The 17,578-nt window shown below is 35.9% G+C and overlaps 1 long non-coding RNA gene across 1 annotated transcript; it reads right to left on the reverse strand.

The window, feature by feature from the left end:
* Positions 1 to 5,833: 5,833 nt before the first annotated feature.
* LOC114580357 lies at positions 5,834 to 16,420 on the reverse strand. Its single transcript, XR_003701732.1, has 2 exons — positions 16,349 to 16,420; positions 5,834 to 6,191 (listed from the first exon to the last, which is right to left on the reverse strand). It is a non-coding gene; the product is annotated as an uncharacterized LOC114580357 (long non-coding RNA).
* Positions 16,421 to 17,578: the final 1,158 nt, after the last annotated feature.

A 17,578-nucleotide genomic window follows, 5' to 3' on the forward strand; every position in this document is an offset into this window, starting at 1 on the left:
CTCCTTTTAGAAGTAAGAGATGAGGCGATGCTTAAGGTTACTGCATACCCCCAAAGAATTGCCTGTCACAATAATTTAATGATAAAACCACGATATATATAAATTGGAGATTTAGTTCTATGTAGCATCGATGCTGCATCAAAAGGCCCCCAATATAATAAACTATCCTCCCTCTAGGAATGTCTATACTTGGTGGCAGCCATGGTGAAGCCTGGAACCTTCAATTTGAAGAATGTTGAGGGGAAAATTCTCCCTTAAGCCTGGAATGTAAAGAATGCCACAAATAATATCAGTAGAGGATAGTAGTACTACTTGTTTTAAGTGTTTTATGTCTTCAGTGTTGAGTGCCATTTATCTCCTGCATTGTATATGACTTTTGTAACTTCTTTATCCCTGAGTTATATATAGAAAGTAAGTCATCATTTAATACAATAAAACTATATTCCCTTTTTTAGTTATATTATTGCCTTCTTCAAGTAAGATGACAATGATAATTTCACACATGTTGTGAACTTCAATATTGAAATACTTGATTCAAGACATATACACTCTTTATTACAACTCAATCACTAGTTGATCAATCCCCAGGGGATTCAATATGACCTCTTCCATATAGGTTAAAAAACATCAAATAATACATTCATTAATAATCTCATATAGGTCAAAATATCCTAAGTGAATATCACTTAATTTTAATATCCTTGATTCGAGATATATGGACTCTTTGTTGCAACTCAATCACTAGATGATCAGTCCCAAGGGGATTCGACCTGACCAATTTTATACAGGTTAAAAAAAATCAACTAATGCTTTCATTAATAACCTCGAATAGGAAAACCATCCTATGTTGATGTCACTTAATTATAATATCATTGATTCAAGACATATGCACTCATTATTGTAACTCAATCACTGGATGGTCAGTCCAAAGAGGATTTGATCTGGCCTCTTCCATACAGGTTAAATAACATTATATAATGATGTAACCAACAACCTCAGAAAGGTCAAATATCCTTGATGGGTGTGACTTAGATTTTGAAATCCTTAATTCAAAAAGTATGAATCTCAATCACTAGATGTTCAATCCCAAGGGGATCCAATATGACTTCTCCCACATAGGTTCGATTGTATTGTTTAATGATGTAACTAACAACCTCATATAATTGAGTGCCTTAAACGAGCATAAATAGAATTCGCTTGAGTTGAATAGGAGTACTGAAATATTTTTCACTAGTTAAATAAAAGCATCAATTTATTAAAGATAACACATGTGAAGGCAAATGCCTAACACATAACAATCACTAAGAAAGATAAAGTAATACAACAAGTGGAAAATAAAAACACTACTCTATCTCTATAATCACATCATCCTTCGAAAGGGAAAAGGCCTTATACAGCTCACTATCTATTTTGTCACCATCATAATCTATAATGGAATCATCAGAAGCCTGACTGAGTGTTAAGCCTTCAACTTTTACTACTGTCTTTCACTGTATCAGGTGAACTCCCTTTAAGAAGCCTTGGATAAACCCCTCATCAATATACTGCTGCTCTAAGGCCTTCACTTCTACATCATAAATGTGATCACGAGCCTCCTTAACTTGATTCTAGATGATGGTCTTGAAAGCTATGGACTTTTTAAATCTTCAATGACTCTCAAAGATTTTAAGCCATGCAAAGTAGCCTCCTTCTCGGCTATAATAGTCTGGAACCTTTTATTGATATCTTCTCTATAGAGGCCTTTTGATCTTTTAGAAGCTGGGTGATCATCGTTTGTATCTCCACAAGGTCAATTTGGAGTCAATCTTTCTGTTGATTTTGAAGAAAGATAGAATGTACTATATTTACCAGCTTAGTTCTACACTCGGTCAACTCTTCCTCCACCACCTTCACCTCCTTGACCTTATGGTTGTACTTTCACTTATACTCTCTATAAGAATATTGATCTTCACAAATTCTTTGTTCAATACATCTAAGGACTGACTAAGCTTAGCCTCAAGATCCATTTGATGTAATAACTAAAATAATAAGATGATGTTAGCAAAAGGTAGTCCAAATAGACCCACAAAATAAAAAAAAAATGAAAGAGAAATTGCTACTCACCAAGTCATCGACTAGGCGATGTCCGATACACTATGATTTAACACATCCTCTGAAATATGCAACTTGATAGGGGAGGAGCTGGGGACAACCTTGCTAGTGCTTATTGTGACCCCCTTTAAATTTTTCTTCTTCAATAAAGCCTTAGGATCAGCACCTCTCGCATGTCGCTTAGGAGCAACTTTTGGAGCTTGGGCAGGGGGCTCAAGAACCTTAGAGGACATCTTCAACATCCTTGCATCAGATCTCCCAACATGAAATAATAGTCCAACTCTAAATAGGAACTCTTATTTTATGTATTTATTCAAGTAAAGAACCTCATATAGAAGATGATCGATGTCGAGAACCTTAAAAATCCTCAATATATCTTCTTCTTCGACATGCAAAAGGGCTGACGAATACTTAATCTTCCCCCACTTCTTTAGAAGGCCCTAGTCATTTCTCGCAAAGAAATTTATGCTGGCCTAGCTGTTCAAAGGATCTTATGTACGCATGTTTAATTATTTGGATTTGAATATTAAATGCCCCTATGTATCACTAGTGAATTGGCCCATCTGTAAAAGATGTTCAGGTGTTAGAATGGCTCCTTGATCTTTAAAGAGTGTAATCAGCCCCATTTTCACTGATATGGCTCAATATAAAAATTGGTATAAACTCATCCCACTCCGTATGAAAATATTGATCATCTCAATAGAAGGTGGAAAGCATAACCCTACTCGTAAACTAGCCTCATAAATTATCAGGTATCCGGGAGGAGGAAGGTCGGCCCGATTAGATCTTTTAGGAGCTGTTGTCACCACATCATTTGAAAGTGAAACTTTTTGTGAAGAATGATCAAGGAATCACCCATAATTATGGACATAGTATCATGTGCTCTGGCTCCCTTATTTGGCCTCCGCTCACCATCATTTGGAGCAATAGGATCTCGCTTAATCGCAGGATCTCTCAAAGAAAGGTGGTCAACTGACATGGCGTCTGTATAGGGAGGGGCCCTATAGTTGGATAAGGGATGCCACCTATCTAAAAGTAGGGGAAAGCCTCATGTATAGGAAAAGGACTAGAAAGGGTAAGAGAGAAAGGTGGAGGAATCTCCTTCTTTCAGAGTGGGGTCCTGGGCCTGAATAGAGGATACCACCTGTATAGCGCCAGGCGAAGGCCTCAGTTGAAAGGAGGAAACTTCTTAGTGAGGGGCCCTAGGCCTGAATAGGGGATACGACCTGAAGAGGACTATGGTAATGCCCCAGCTTGAGGAAGTGCTAAGAGGGAGAACGGGAAAATTTGAGTACCATATGGGGCGATTTATAACTTTGTAGGGGTTATTAAAAAAAAATTTAGCCGACGTTTAACTGGTGGTTAGCCGATAGTTAGCCAACTGCTGGTGGTTGGCTAAATGGCCAACCATAGTTTATGCGGCTCGAAGCCATGCCCACAGCGAAATGGCCACATCGACCACACCTGGGTAGCGTAGGGCTCCAGGCAGGTGCATGGGCAGTTAGGAGGGCGCGCACAAGTGATGCGGTGGTGGTGCAGCGGTGGTGGCTAGTCCATCCTGACACGTTTCCAGACTATTTTTGGACAGATAAGCCCAAATTGGATGTTTTTAGGTCCCTAGAATTGTTTTTTGATGTTCTGAATTCAATTTTGGCACTTTTAAAGTTGTTTAAAACCTATACGCCCAAGTTTAAATTTTTTCAAGCTTTTAAATTGCATAGAAAAATTCCTAAAAGGTTGTGACACATATTTTGGAACTCCTTGATCTTCGATGGCCAAAAATAGGTGGACAACTTATACATCATCAAAAATTTATATTGATCAGGCACAAATCTTAAGGAAAAACCATGTTAGAAACTTTCAAAATTAAATTTGGGATCATCTCAACTCTGATTTTAATAAAATTATGGTTGAACTAAACGTATCGAGAATATGAACCCAATAACACCAAATTCAACGCAATCCGAGCCCAAATGGGCCTAAATCAACGGCCCAAAGCACCATTTGGAAATTTAAACCATAAATTGGATTACCAAATGGTCTCCAAATGTGACATGGTTATAGTCAAATCGAGCGGTTCGATGAGACAAATCCAACGAGCCCATGATTATGAAATTTCAACATCATTAAGACCTTCAATTGTCTAACGAATGTTCCACGATCAAGAGATTCAACATCGGCCTTCCATCCAAACCACTCCCCAGTTACTCTTGATCCTCCTCTTATTTATTGGTCATGCCACTTGAGAAAATCTATAAATAGACCCCTTCTTCCTCTTAAAAAGAGACCCCTAACCTAAGGAAACAAGAGAGAGATCAGAGATCACTCTTGCCTCCTTCACTCCATAATCACCGCCAGGAGTTCTACTAAACCACCACCTGACTTATGGAGTTCCACCGAACCACCAACTGATGCTAGAGTTTCGCCGGACCACCACCTAGCACCCGGACTTACCCCAGACCACCAACTGATTTTTGAAGTTCTACCGGACCACCACCTAATGCCCAGAGTTCTATTGGACCACCACATGATACCGAAGTTCCACCGGACCATCACCTGACGCCGAGAGTTCCATTGGACCACCACTTGGTGCAAGAGTTTTGTCGGACCATCACATGATGCGCAGAGTTCTATTGGACCACTGCTTGACACCAGAGTTCTGTCAGACCACTGCCCGACGTCGAAGCTCTATCAGATAAGCACTTGACGTCGAATTTCATCCAACCACCACCGAACTACCAACTAATGCCCGAATTTCCTAGTAACGACGGACATCCGCCAGACCACCAAGTGATGCCAAACTTCATCCCCTTTTGTTGCTAGATTTCAACCATACGGTTGACATTTATAATCTAATTCCCTCAGGGTGAGTCAGCCCACTGTGATCTACCCAAACATTAGTGAAATCATTCTAGACAGGGCCAGACCCCGTGGTTTTCTCCCTTTCTAGGGTTTTCCATATAAAAAACCTTGTGATATCTGTATGTGAGCTGAATATATGTGCAACGCTAAGACGTAGGATTTTTAACTCTATCATCTCGTATGTTCTAGCACACAATAAGAATATTTATAGAATCATTTGAAAATATTTATTATATATTATAACAATTTCTAGAAGTATTATCATTTTCAAAAAATACATAAAACAGGGTACTAACCAAACTATATGGTGAAAACTTAGAGTTTTCTTTTCAGCTTGTCGAGAATGTTTTGTTCTATACTATAAAAAGGTACACCGTAGAAAGTTTTTCAAACTTTGTCAAATTTAATAAAATCTTAAAAATTCCAGCTCAAATGTCGATATTAAAAACTAAAGTAAGTGATCATAAGCGTACCTCAAGCTGAACAATTCCTCAATTGACTTGTGGACGAATATTATTGTAGCACATAATATGCAATCTCGCTGCATTGATAACCAGATAGGCCAACATTGTACCGTTTAGGATTTAGGATTATAATTCTATTATTGGTATTTAAAATATTAGTAAATTATTTTCAATAATAATTTATATAGTATTTAAAAAACGAATTTTATACTCGGGCGGTTGCATCAGACATCTTAAATAAAATAAATTTAAGGTGATTTTGTGATGGATAAATGATTTCCGCAGAGTTGTATCATTTAGAGCACTAAATATAATAACATTCCTGATGACCCTACCTATTGCACATCCACGCTACAAAACTCACAAGAAGATAATTAATTTATCAACCGTCCCGCACATCATCCGCTACAAGAATCTATTAATGTTAGCTGCATTGTCAATAATCAAAGATCTTGCCGAGTAAAAAAATAAATCGAAACCACCCATCCGGGTTTATAAAATCCTATACCACAATGTCATTACACAAAAAATAAGAGCCCTTCGATTTGATTCAATGTTCGTGCTTCACATCTGATGCTCTAGTTGTTGGGCTTTCCATTCAGCTCAGGACGCAAAACAAGTTTGCGTGAGTTCAATTTTCATGGACTCGATTCTTTGTGCGATTGAGTCAAAATCTTCAGCTCAATAATTTATTTTATTCAAGATCGGGTTGGGGCCTTTTGATGAACAGAAGTAATTTCTTCCAGCAATCTCCCACTCGCATTCCTAATTTGCCTGAAAAAAGAAAAATATTTTATTGAACATAATTTATTTATATTAAAAAAAACATAAATTTTATTTTAAAATTATATATATATAATTCGTATTTATACTTTTATATCCATATCAATGTAATCAGACTATGATCAAATTGGATATAATCGAATAATCTATCCGTTTAGATGATGTTATCCGTTTGCCAAGCAAATGACTGGCTTGAGAACGTGGAGAGAGGGAATACATGGACAAAAGTGATGTGATGCTCCAATCTCTTAAGTTCAATATGAAGAATTAAATAACATATAAGGATGAATGTTCACAAGAGCATTCTTGCAGAACATAGTAGTTCACAGGCCATTGGACTAATGTATTGTAAAGAAATTAAGCAGAGATTAATCAAGCTAAGCGTTGCTCATGTCCTCCGCATGCTGAAGCTATATTCAGGAATATATGAACGTTTTCTGCATAGTGGTTTTATATCATATTTCAGTTATGCATCACTTTTTAATCATCTAATTATGTGCTTTCTAAAGGTTTATCAGCCCAATAGTATGAATGGTCTAGAAAAAACTGAAGTTAATTCTTAACCAGGTATTTTTAAATATGAAGGAGATCACCTGAAATATTTGAAGAGAGATATTTTAGGAAGGAAATTTTTTAAATTCATGGTTCAAATACAGACCTCCAGAATTCACCCTAATATGCTAAAAAAAAACACTTTTTTTTTTTGGACAATAGGAGGAAGAAAGACAGCCGGCTCTTTGTTCGGAACACAACAAAAATCGGATGACACAAAAATTTGAACAAAAATCTGAACAGAAATGTGAACTGTGAGCAAGAACAAAAATCTAATAGCATACTCTTAGAAGGAAGAAAAAGTTCAAACAAAAAACTGAAACTTGAGAGATCAGAGAAGAAACAAAAATCTGAAGAAAATTAAGAAAAAAGAAGAAAGCCTCACACGCGATTCTTTGGAGGGGAGCTCCGATCTCACGAGAGCCGCGATTCTTTCCTGGCTTCCTTGCTGGCTGCAGCGTGAAGAAGAGGGAAGAGGGCTGCGGGCGATTCACGAATGAGAGGCAGTCGGGGCAAACAAGGGGCAAATGTATTTTTTCAGATGGGGCAATGTACTAAAATACCCTTACCTGTAATTAAATTTTTTTTTAAGGGGGGGCAATTGCCCCCCTTGAATATCACTTGGTTCCGCCCCTGGATGTGGCATGAGAATCAGTTGGTATTAAGGATCTCGATTGGCTTAGGGTGCATTTAAGACCGGTATAGTTGTCGGTAAAATAGGTAGTAAAATTATTGTACATAAAATTGTTTTTTTAAGTTGTTGTGTATAAATCAGTATATTTTGTTTGTGAAGTATAACTGTCAAGTAATTTTACAGCACTTGTATGTATGAGAATAAATTACTTTTTTTTTTTGATAAAAAGGAAATATATTGATAATAAAAGCCGGTTACATCAAATGTAGACATACAACAAATAAAGCAGAGATAAAACGGATGAGTACAATAAAAGATCGGGCTCAGTAAACAGCCAAGACTACCAGCATCCCTGGAACCTCGCACGGACCATCGAGTAAAGTGGGAATCGAAAACCGACCCGAGAGCGACCACCAACCCGAGAGCCACACCAAAGGTTGCCACAGCTAAACGCCAGGGACGCGAGCCCCGACCACATCATTGCCCATATTATCGCATCAGCCAACAGAAAAAACATGAAAACAAATAGATAAAGAAGAAAAATCAACAGCTAAGAGAAATTTAGCGTCTACGGCGGCCTCGGCCGCGAAATCTCCCCCGAGAAGCAACATTTACACTAGGTCGCGCACGAACTAGTGTGAAGTCGTTACCAGGGTCCGATCCCCACAAAATTTCAGTGATGCCAAGCCATCTTCTGAGCAATCGGATACATAATCACCATCCGACGAGTCATTCAACCAATTAAAATGGTTCCTAATATCCAAACCAGACGAATCCCCAACCTGATTTGCCAAAAAATTCGAATCCACTAAATTCACTGGAACTTCAATTAAATTATTGATAACCGGGTTACAAACAACCACAGTATCAACCCAAGCAGTGACCAAAGGTGCAACATTAATGGTCTCCGATGAGTGAAACGGCATAGGATTCAAACTCGGAATCGATATAGTAGGAGGAAAGAAAGGAATCACATTTGGGGATAAACCAGCAGTAGTCCCGCCATCCTCTATTCCACCATAATTCACAATAGCTACATTTGACTCCACCAGATCAGACACACGCTCATTCAAATCATTTTGTGCAACATTAATAGGTATAGGAAGGGGATCGGTCGATAAAGGAACAACAGGAGACTCAATAGCATTCGTGATAGGAGAAAACTCACCCAAAGCAGGACACACGGTATCATTAAGAAACTCCACCGCGACAGATACCTCCCCACAAACAGGGGTAGCAGATGGCTCAACAGCATGAACATTCTCATGAATGATAACATTATTCAACATCTCACCCTCCAGAGAAATCTTAGAAACACCCTCAGCCACTAAACTAACAGTCGCTAAAGGAGGTTTGGGACAAGATTGAATCACAGGAACAACAGGTACAACCGGTTTGCAATTACCATGTACATGCCCGATACACTTACAGCTAGCACAGAATTGAGGAAATTCATCAAAAACAACCTCTTGAGTATAACCTAAAGATTCAGATCCTAACCACACTTGTTTAGGATAGGATTTAGTTATATCAAGTTCCACTAATACCCGGGCAATGGAAGGGCGAGAACCTACAGCAGTAGCTTCGTCAATCTTCAAAGGCTTACCAAACATACCGCCAAGCCCAAACAAAATACGAGGTGAAAAAAAAATGAGGGCGTAACCGAGGGAACGAAACCCAAATAGGAATAGCAGGCGATTCAGCAGCAATGTCCAGAGTTGGCGACCACTTCGTCAATTTCATAAAGCAATTAAACACTAGGTAGGAACGGTGACAAAACACCCTACAATAGTCCAGATCGTTTGCTAGCTTAATCAGGATATGCGACTGATCCAAAACAGTAACAGAAAACTCACTGTTCAACTTCAAATTGAAAAAAAATTTGCGTATAGAATCAAGAGGTGGTCTTTTAGAGGGAAAGAAACCCATAAGGGAAAACTGAAAAGGGGCAGCGAGCTCGTTGATTTCTTGATCGGAAACCCATAAAGACGGTATTCCACAAAAGGTAGAAACACACAAATCTGAAAATGAAGGTTTAGAACCAGCAAGCGCTTCAATAAAAGAAAACGAATGGGAAACCCCACCGAAAAAACCAGGGTCTCGAAGCTTCACCGCCGCCATGCCGGCGCAGCCGGCCAAAAAATCGAAGGAACCAGAAAAAATAGATAGCCACGCTAAAATACAGAAGTAGAGAAGTAAGGACTCCCCTGGAAAACGAAGGCCGCCGGAGAGAAAGCTCCCGCCGAACGGGCGAAGGCGCCCGGAGCCACGAACCTTAGCAGAGCGGCTAGGGCGAAAAAAAAGAGAATAAATTACTTATATATCCTTATATATTGAGATGAAAATAAATTATGTACATGCGAAATTTTTAAAAAAATTTATATACTAACAAACTAATGATTCTAAATTAAAAACTGTATCATCTTTTATGAAATATTTTATAACTTTTAAATATAATAATATAATTTTTTTAATAATGCAGTATCATATTTTAAAATAATCTGAAAAAAAAAATATTATCTGCTATTACTTTATACTAAATATACTATTTTTAATAATAATATAACTGATATATTTTTAAAACTTATTTAAAATATTTAATAAATATCTATTTAGATATCATGAATAAACTATTTATATTTCTCTAAATTACAATTTAAATCATGAACTAACAGCATCTCTTCCCCGACTATAACTTTATAAGTATTTCCAACAACAATCTTTATAAAATCATTTTATTCAGAATAAATAAATTAATCTGAATCAATACAAAAGTAACAGAACCATTTTCGGCTTCTTGGCAACAAGTACGTAGGATTTAACTACTCGACTATAGATTCTATGTAACAAAAATTCTTAGTTCAATGAGGATTCTTCTCGATTACGTAGGATTCAACAACTCAACCAAAATCCTTTGAAACATCTCGATAAAGGTCATCACAGACGTTTCTCTTTGTTCAATGAGGATTCTTTCCAGGCTCGTCTATTCTCGAGACATATAAATTAATACAGTAACATTACATGGTTTGTGTTCTCAAATTGTCTTAATTCCAACACATGTTGTAATATTTATTGAAAAAATAATCATTGCCAAGAATAGCAGATTGGTTGAGCTGATGGATTATTGAAATACCTTTAGGAGAGGATCACAAGTTCAATATACATGGATCCACATAGAAACGTGAAAGATATTATATCCTGCATATGATTTAAGCTTCATAAGACCAGGTGAAGATGAGAGTGGGAGATCCAATAAGCGTGATTTACAACTTTGTTGAATGTAAAACCTCACCAGATGACACCACATGCAACTCCATTGCATCGGAAAAGACAAATTTCAGCAAACTTCTCAGCGTCTCTTGAGTTGACCCTTCGAGAAAATCAGATCGTCGTAGATATCTATAGTATAAAAGGATAATATAACATAAATCATAGCACTCTCCATGAAATACTATGATAAGTTATTGAATTTCCCTAGTAATAATTTGATTTTCTCAACAATCATTATGTGATCATACCGTAGATTGAAAACAAGCTTTTCAGTGCACCTAAATTGCGGCAAGGAAAAATGAGTTACTATATTCGTTCCATCATACTAGCATATATGATCTTTATTTATTGAATCCTCTTGAAATGGTATGTTTTGATGCTGATATCTTATCATGCATCTATTTTTTGTTTGTATAAAGCATGGTTGTACGTAAACCAGCAAAGACACAACAGGAAAAATGTGCATTACTGACTGACAAAACTTGTCGGAAAATACTCAAAATCCGGATTTCCAACGAATTCTTTTTCGATGGTAAAACGTGCATCGAAAAAATGTTACCGGTACAAAATAATTTGACAGAAATATTTTCGGCGGAAAATATGTCGGAACTTTGTCCGACGGATAAAAATTAAAAAATGAAAAAAACCACCAATTGAGCCCCCCGCAGCCCACACAACGGGCCAACCTTCAGACCCACGCGACCCACTGTTAACCCGCCATACCTAGCTCACCACCCGCACGACCTAGCATCGACCTATTAACATTCATGTTTCCAATGGACTGTTAGCTAATGCACCAGATACGTTAGAAGAGAAGAAAAACTATAGTAGAACAAAGTGAAGAGAAGTAGTTATTTCATTGCTTAAGTAAATACAAGTCAAGTCTATTTATCTAAGACTACTTAGTTATGGAATTACTAAACTACCCATAGGTAGTTACATAAAGCTGGAAAGTGGTTCTGAGTATTCGGCTTTCTCAACAGCCTCGGCAGGAGACTTAGAGTGATGGAGCAGAGTGGTGTTCGCCTTAATGATGATGTTGATTTGATTATCATTATCAGCCCCCCCCCCCAATATTGTCTCAATAGAGTGGGGTAGAAGAAAGGTTGATGGAGAAATCAGCACTTAGGCGACGAAGCAAAATAATGTCAACAGTTGTGGCGCAATAGATCGATATTCTGCTTCAATAGATGAGCGAGCCACGGTGGATTGCTTCTTGTCTGACCATGAAAGAAGTGCATAACCAAAAAGTACATATTAACCTGTAGTTTATTTGCGATAAGTGATGTTGTCGGCCCATTCTGAGTCGATATAAGCTAATAGAGTGAGATCGATTTTGGGTAGAAATAGACCAAGTGATATGGTGCCTTTGAGGTAGCAAAGAATGCATTTTAAAAGCTGAGTCACCTTTAAATATTAGGGGCGAAGAATGCATTTTAAAAGCTAAGTCACCTTTATAATCATCCTAAAGCAAACATAATTTGAATATTATTATTGCAATTTTGATGTTTTATTATTTTTTATATTTCTTTTTTCAATATAATTATTTTTGTAATTAAAGAAATTTGATTTTTTAGATTATTGATTTTGGAAAGACCAAATAAAAAAAGATGTCAAAAAGAAATGTATAATATGTACAAAAATTGAAAGAATGCGCAATAGTTCGTAAAATGAAGAGAGACAAAAAATTAGCCCAAATAGAAAAAAATGCATAAAGTGTGCTACAAATATTTGAAAAGATGCGCAATGTCACCAATTGAATTTGTTTTTTCCTCTATCGTTTAATCTTTAATTCAAATCAATCTAATTTTTAATTATGTTTTATATTGAAAATTAAAAATAACTAATATTTTTTTCGTCACTTTTGCAATAATCCTCCATATCTAATTGTCTAGAATGCTACATGACCTTAATAAAATTTTCTTATCTAGTTGTATTTTAATTTAAACTTTTTGAATTTTTCTTTTTTATCTTACGTAATTAACTTTATTATTGTAATTATATTTCAATCTATTTTAAGATCAATTATTATGATTTCTCATTTGACATCTTTCATTTTATTATTCTTATTCCCTTTTTGTTGTTGTCAAAAGGGGGAGTAATATTATTTTGTGTTGTATTTTTTGTTGGTTTTGTGTTTCACGTGTTTGTGTTTTTATTTTGTACCTTATATTTGTGTTTGTTGTTTGTGTTTAAAAGAAAAAAAAGTTGGGAATCTTCATAGAATTTTCCTATATTCACTTGGTTATTCTTTTTGGGGGAGCTAAGGAGAAATTTAAGATATACATGTTAAGTCATATAATAATTATTTTGCCATCATCAAAAATAGGGAGATTGTTGAGATAGTTACAACTTAGTTTTTCGATTGTTGATATTCTTGCAACATGTATGTTTTTATGATTCTCAAATATTATTATTTTGATTACAATTTCTCCTAACATATTTTGGATGTATTATTTTATTATTTGTATATACTAATATTTCAAAAAAATCATACTCCAAATTGTTGAAGACTTCAAATCAAATCTTATTAGGATTTATTGTAAATGAAGTATATATTTTTTATTTTATTGAGTCTGGTATAGTGTGATTGTAATTGAGTAACTGTGCACACACACTGGATGAGTGTTTAAAATTGTAATTTTTTAAACTGATCGTACTATACATAGTCATTTAGTACGGGGTGATTTGTTTAGTTATTTTTTCCTTCGAGCAATCAAACGAACTACTGGTAGAAAATTTTTTTAACTATGGATCGTACGATGCTAAGCTTTCTTCATACGTAGGCCGTCTAGAGTACAAAAATGTGAGGTCACCTTTCGTCCAGACGAACTTGAAAATTTTTTGAATGGATCATATTGTACGATGTTGTCTTCATACGTATGTCATCTAGAGTATGAGTTGGATGAGTCCCTTTTTATTTAGATGAATTCTAAAATTTTCTAAACTGATCGTACTGTATGATATCGTCTTCGTACAGACGTCACCAAGAGTACAAAAATGTGGTATCCCTCTTCATCCTGATGATGATGAAAAATTTTCTAACTATCGTATAATAGAACTTAGTTCGTACTGGATGATCATCGTGTATGAAGTCATTTTGTACAGATTCACAAAAGATTCGTATACAATAGTTTTTAAACTATTTGTAAGTATGAACTTACAATCGTATTATACAATTGTACTCGCTCAAAATTGAAAATTTCAAATTACTAGACGGTTTTTAGTGTCTTTCATATAAAAGATCATTTAAAACTGATGTGAAAAGAGTTGTTCTTCATGATTTTTCAAGGGCAAGTGAAAGAGAGAGTGTAGGAGAGTATTGTTTGAGAGAGATTTCTTGAAAGTGGAGTTTGAAGGGTTCATAAGGCTACTCAAATGTAATGATCTCATTTATATTTTTTAGTTATCACTCTTCTTTTCTTCTTTTTAATTGCTCGTGAGAAGATCTTTAAAGAAGATTTGATACTCTGCCGACACTTGGAGAGTGTGAATAGACAACGGTACTCCATCGACACTTGGAGGATGTGAAAAGACAACGGTTCTCTGCCGACGCTTGGAGAGTGTGAACAGACGACGATTCTATGTCGACACTTGGAGAGTGTGAAAGGACGACAGTTCTCTACCGCATATGGGATTGGTGGAAGAGAGGATTTGTAAATACTTCTCTGCCTTGTTGTGGGGGTAAAAAAATAGTCACTTTAGTAATAGTGCAATACCAGAAGATGAAGTCTTCATGGAGTGGATGTAGGTCGTGTTTGACCTAAATACTATAAACCTTTCTGTCATTTTTAATTTACGCATTTTGTTTTTATTTTCTGCACTTTGATATTTCTCGTTAAAAAGTTTTTTAAAAAGATAATCAAAGTTGAAAATTATTTAAATTGGTTTTCTATTAAAAATCCAAAAGAATTTTTTAAAATTATCAATTCACCTCCCCTCTTGATTAGCTGTTCGACAATTGCTTAGATTTAACAACCTATATGGAATCAATAATTTCAATTGACTACAGTCACTAATACTATCAAGATTTTGTGAAGGGTCTTCAAAAGACTCACTACCTATATCAATATATTCAAAATCTTCAGTAACATTTTCTTGGTGAAGTCCTTGGTTCGAAGTCCAAGCATAATCTCTAGTAGCAACAACACTTAAGAACATCATATCAAGCTTATCTTCAAGTTCGGGATCAATGCCACGATGTCTTTTTTTTTTTTGTATTTGGCACAACCTAGAAAGAAAAAATTTAGTTTATAGAATTAAAAGATATAATATGAAGGTTGAATTAGCCAAATATACGAAATAAATAATTTTAATATTTACCTCTAAGTTTTATTTTCACCATTCCTCAAGTGCATCAATTATTTTCATCCTACGAACCCAACCCATTTCAGTGGATCCACGTCAATTCTTTCAATAATTTTTAATCTTTTTTTAACTGATCCCATTTATTTTTTAACTGAACTTTATCATACTCTTTTCAAGTTTTCTCATAGAAATTCATAATCAAATTCATCCAACCATTTTTATTGAAGTGTATAGTCAATTGATTGTCAAGTTCAATTTCCCTTAGATATGAATCACATAATATAATCTTTACATCTTTCTCCTATGTTGCAGATGGTTCGCCGTCCTTTGATTTATCCATTGAATATCTTAATTGATGTACTATAAATTTACTGGAGAAGGAATTGCAATGGAACGCATGCAAGTGCCAAAAATAATATAGAATGAATTGTAAAGGATGGAACATGTTAAAGTAAAGCTTAAATTGACAAAAAAAAGAAGAACAAATAACTCCATATTAATTTTAAAAGATGAAAAGAGAATGAAATTGTAGTTTCCTCGGAGATATAACAAAAAATTGTAATAAATTAGGAACAAACTTACATAAAGGAGTTAGCTTGGTCGAAAAATATAGCATCTGACAAGATGCTATACTACCAAGTAGAATGAAGCTCCAGACAGTGAAGGTACTTGCCCAACAAATGACACTATAAAAAGGAAATAATTGTTTTTTTTTTAATTTTAAGTGAATTTTATCTCAAAATCAAATATTGCATATGAAAGACATTCAACACAATATCTCTATTGGAAAGCCTAAGCTCCCAACCAATCATACCTAATTAGCATCTAAAATTGATGATAAAAAAACTACAAAAAAAAAAATAATGAAATAAGTCATTAAAATAGAAAATAAGCTCAAAATCCCTCCATAAATATAGTAAAATTCACAAACAACATCTAGAATGTTGATAGGTGTGGAGATTGAGGGAGAAAATGTTGGTCTTTGCCGCAGGTTTGAAGAAGATAAGAGGTACAAGTAAAATAAGAGCAAGTAACAGTTTGGTAAGGGATTTCAGGCTGAAGGAAACTGCTGCAGTTGAGGAGGAGTAGGTAGTTGCTAGGTTTATTGAGGTGGAGTTGCTGTAGTGGGAAGTCGTAATTGGGGAGCTTTCGATCTGCGCTTGCGTGAGGTGGAAGTTGGGAAGGAGAGGACTTGTGTTTGTGTCGATGTTGGCGTGAGACAGACGGAAGAATTGGGATTTGCGAATAGGGGAGAAGTCCTGAGGTGCTGGCTTGAAGTGTGGTCGTGAGAGGAGGGAACAAGAGTTGCAAACTACTCGAAATTAACTGAAGAAGAAATCGTAGATGAGAGAAAGGCAGAAGGTCAGATTGAAGAAGCTCATACCTATTCGAAAGAAGCAGTTGAATTGATGAACCACCTCCAAGAGACCTCCTACAGAATGGAGCCGACGATGCAACCTGCTGGAGACGAGTATGAGTATGTGGATTGCGATGACCACCAACCTTTTGAGATAACCGGTTGTGAGGAAGATTTGTGCGATCGTATTGTTATGGTAGTGGAGACGAGGGCATCGATATGGAGGAATGATCGACAACTTCCGCACGATTTGGGGGCAGTAGTGTCATTTTTGTTCTTCGAAATCGTAGAAAGTAGCGTACTGCAGGAGGTAAAATTAGGTCGCGGGAAGCACCGAGGGGCAGCAAAAATATTCGTAACCGGCTCTATCTCAATCAACCAAAATGATTGTTTAACTGCCTTTTAAATAGCAAAGCATTAGTGACGTTTTCCCAAACCAGCCCTTGGTCGTTTGGTATGCAAACGGGATGCTAGTCGTTCAACTGCATGTTAGCCACCTGCCAGCTGGACTGCACGCCAGGTCAGAAAAGTCGTCCCATCATTCTACAGGTTTTATCTTTTCTATTGATTCGTTTTTAATTTATCAAATAAATAAACTAATAAAAATTAATCAAATTTAAATTAGTTGTTTTCTTTTAGGAAAAATTGCAAATTAGTTATCGAGTCATGTATGATGAACACAGTTTCTGACAGCCATAGGGCTTTACAGCCTGCAGCTGTCCTGGAGCGTCAGGCGAAGAAAAATTATTTTGTTTACTGAAACCGAAACCAACCTGGCTAATGTCCTCCAAGAGCTTGCTATGAAGATGCCACGTATGCCAGTCTCAAACGTTGGTAATTTTTTAGGTTGGCTTGACGTGAGAATGCTGTACGATAGACGTGTGATTGATGGCATTTCAGGGGAAAAACCATGGCGGCTGTTGAGGTGGGGTACTGACGGTCTGAGTAATTTGAAGGGAGGAGGAGAGATAATGTAAATGAACGAATTCCACGAAATTGCATTTATATGAAATAAATTTTTAAAAAAGATAGAATTTGTAGGAGCGTGATCTGATGAAAGATGAAGAAATAGATTTATTTGGTGTTGTAATGAATGCGTCAAATAATTTTAAAGTTATGGACAATAAGATTATTAATACTTTTATACTTCAAAGAATTTGAAGAATATATATATATTCAGAGTTTACTGTTATTTGTATTAAGTAGTTCAAAATCTCTTAGTAGGTTCTATTGAAAAATAAATAATTTAATTAAATG

The sequence above is a fragment of the Dendrobium catenatum genome, unplaced genomic scaffold (genome assembly GCF_001605985.2).
Source record: "Dendrobium catenatum unplaced genomic scaffold, ASM160598v2 fragScaff_scaffold_980, whole genome shotgun sequence".
Taxonomy (NCBI): domain Eukaryota; kingdom Viridiplantae; phylum Streptophyta; class Magnoliopsida; order Asparagales; family Orchidaceae; genus Dendrobium; species Dendrobium catenatum.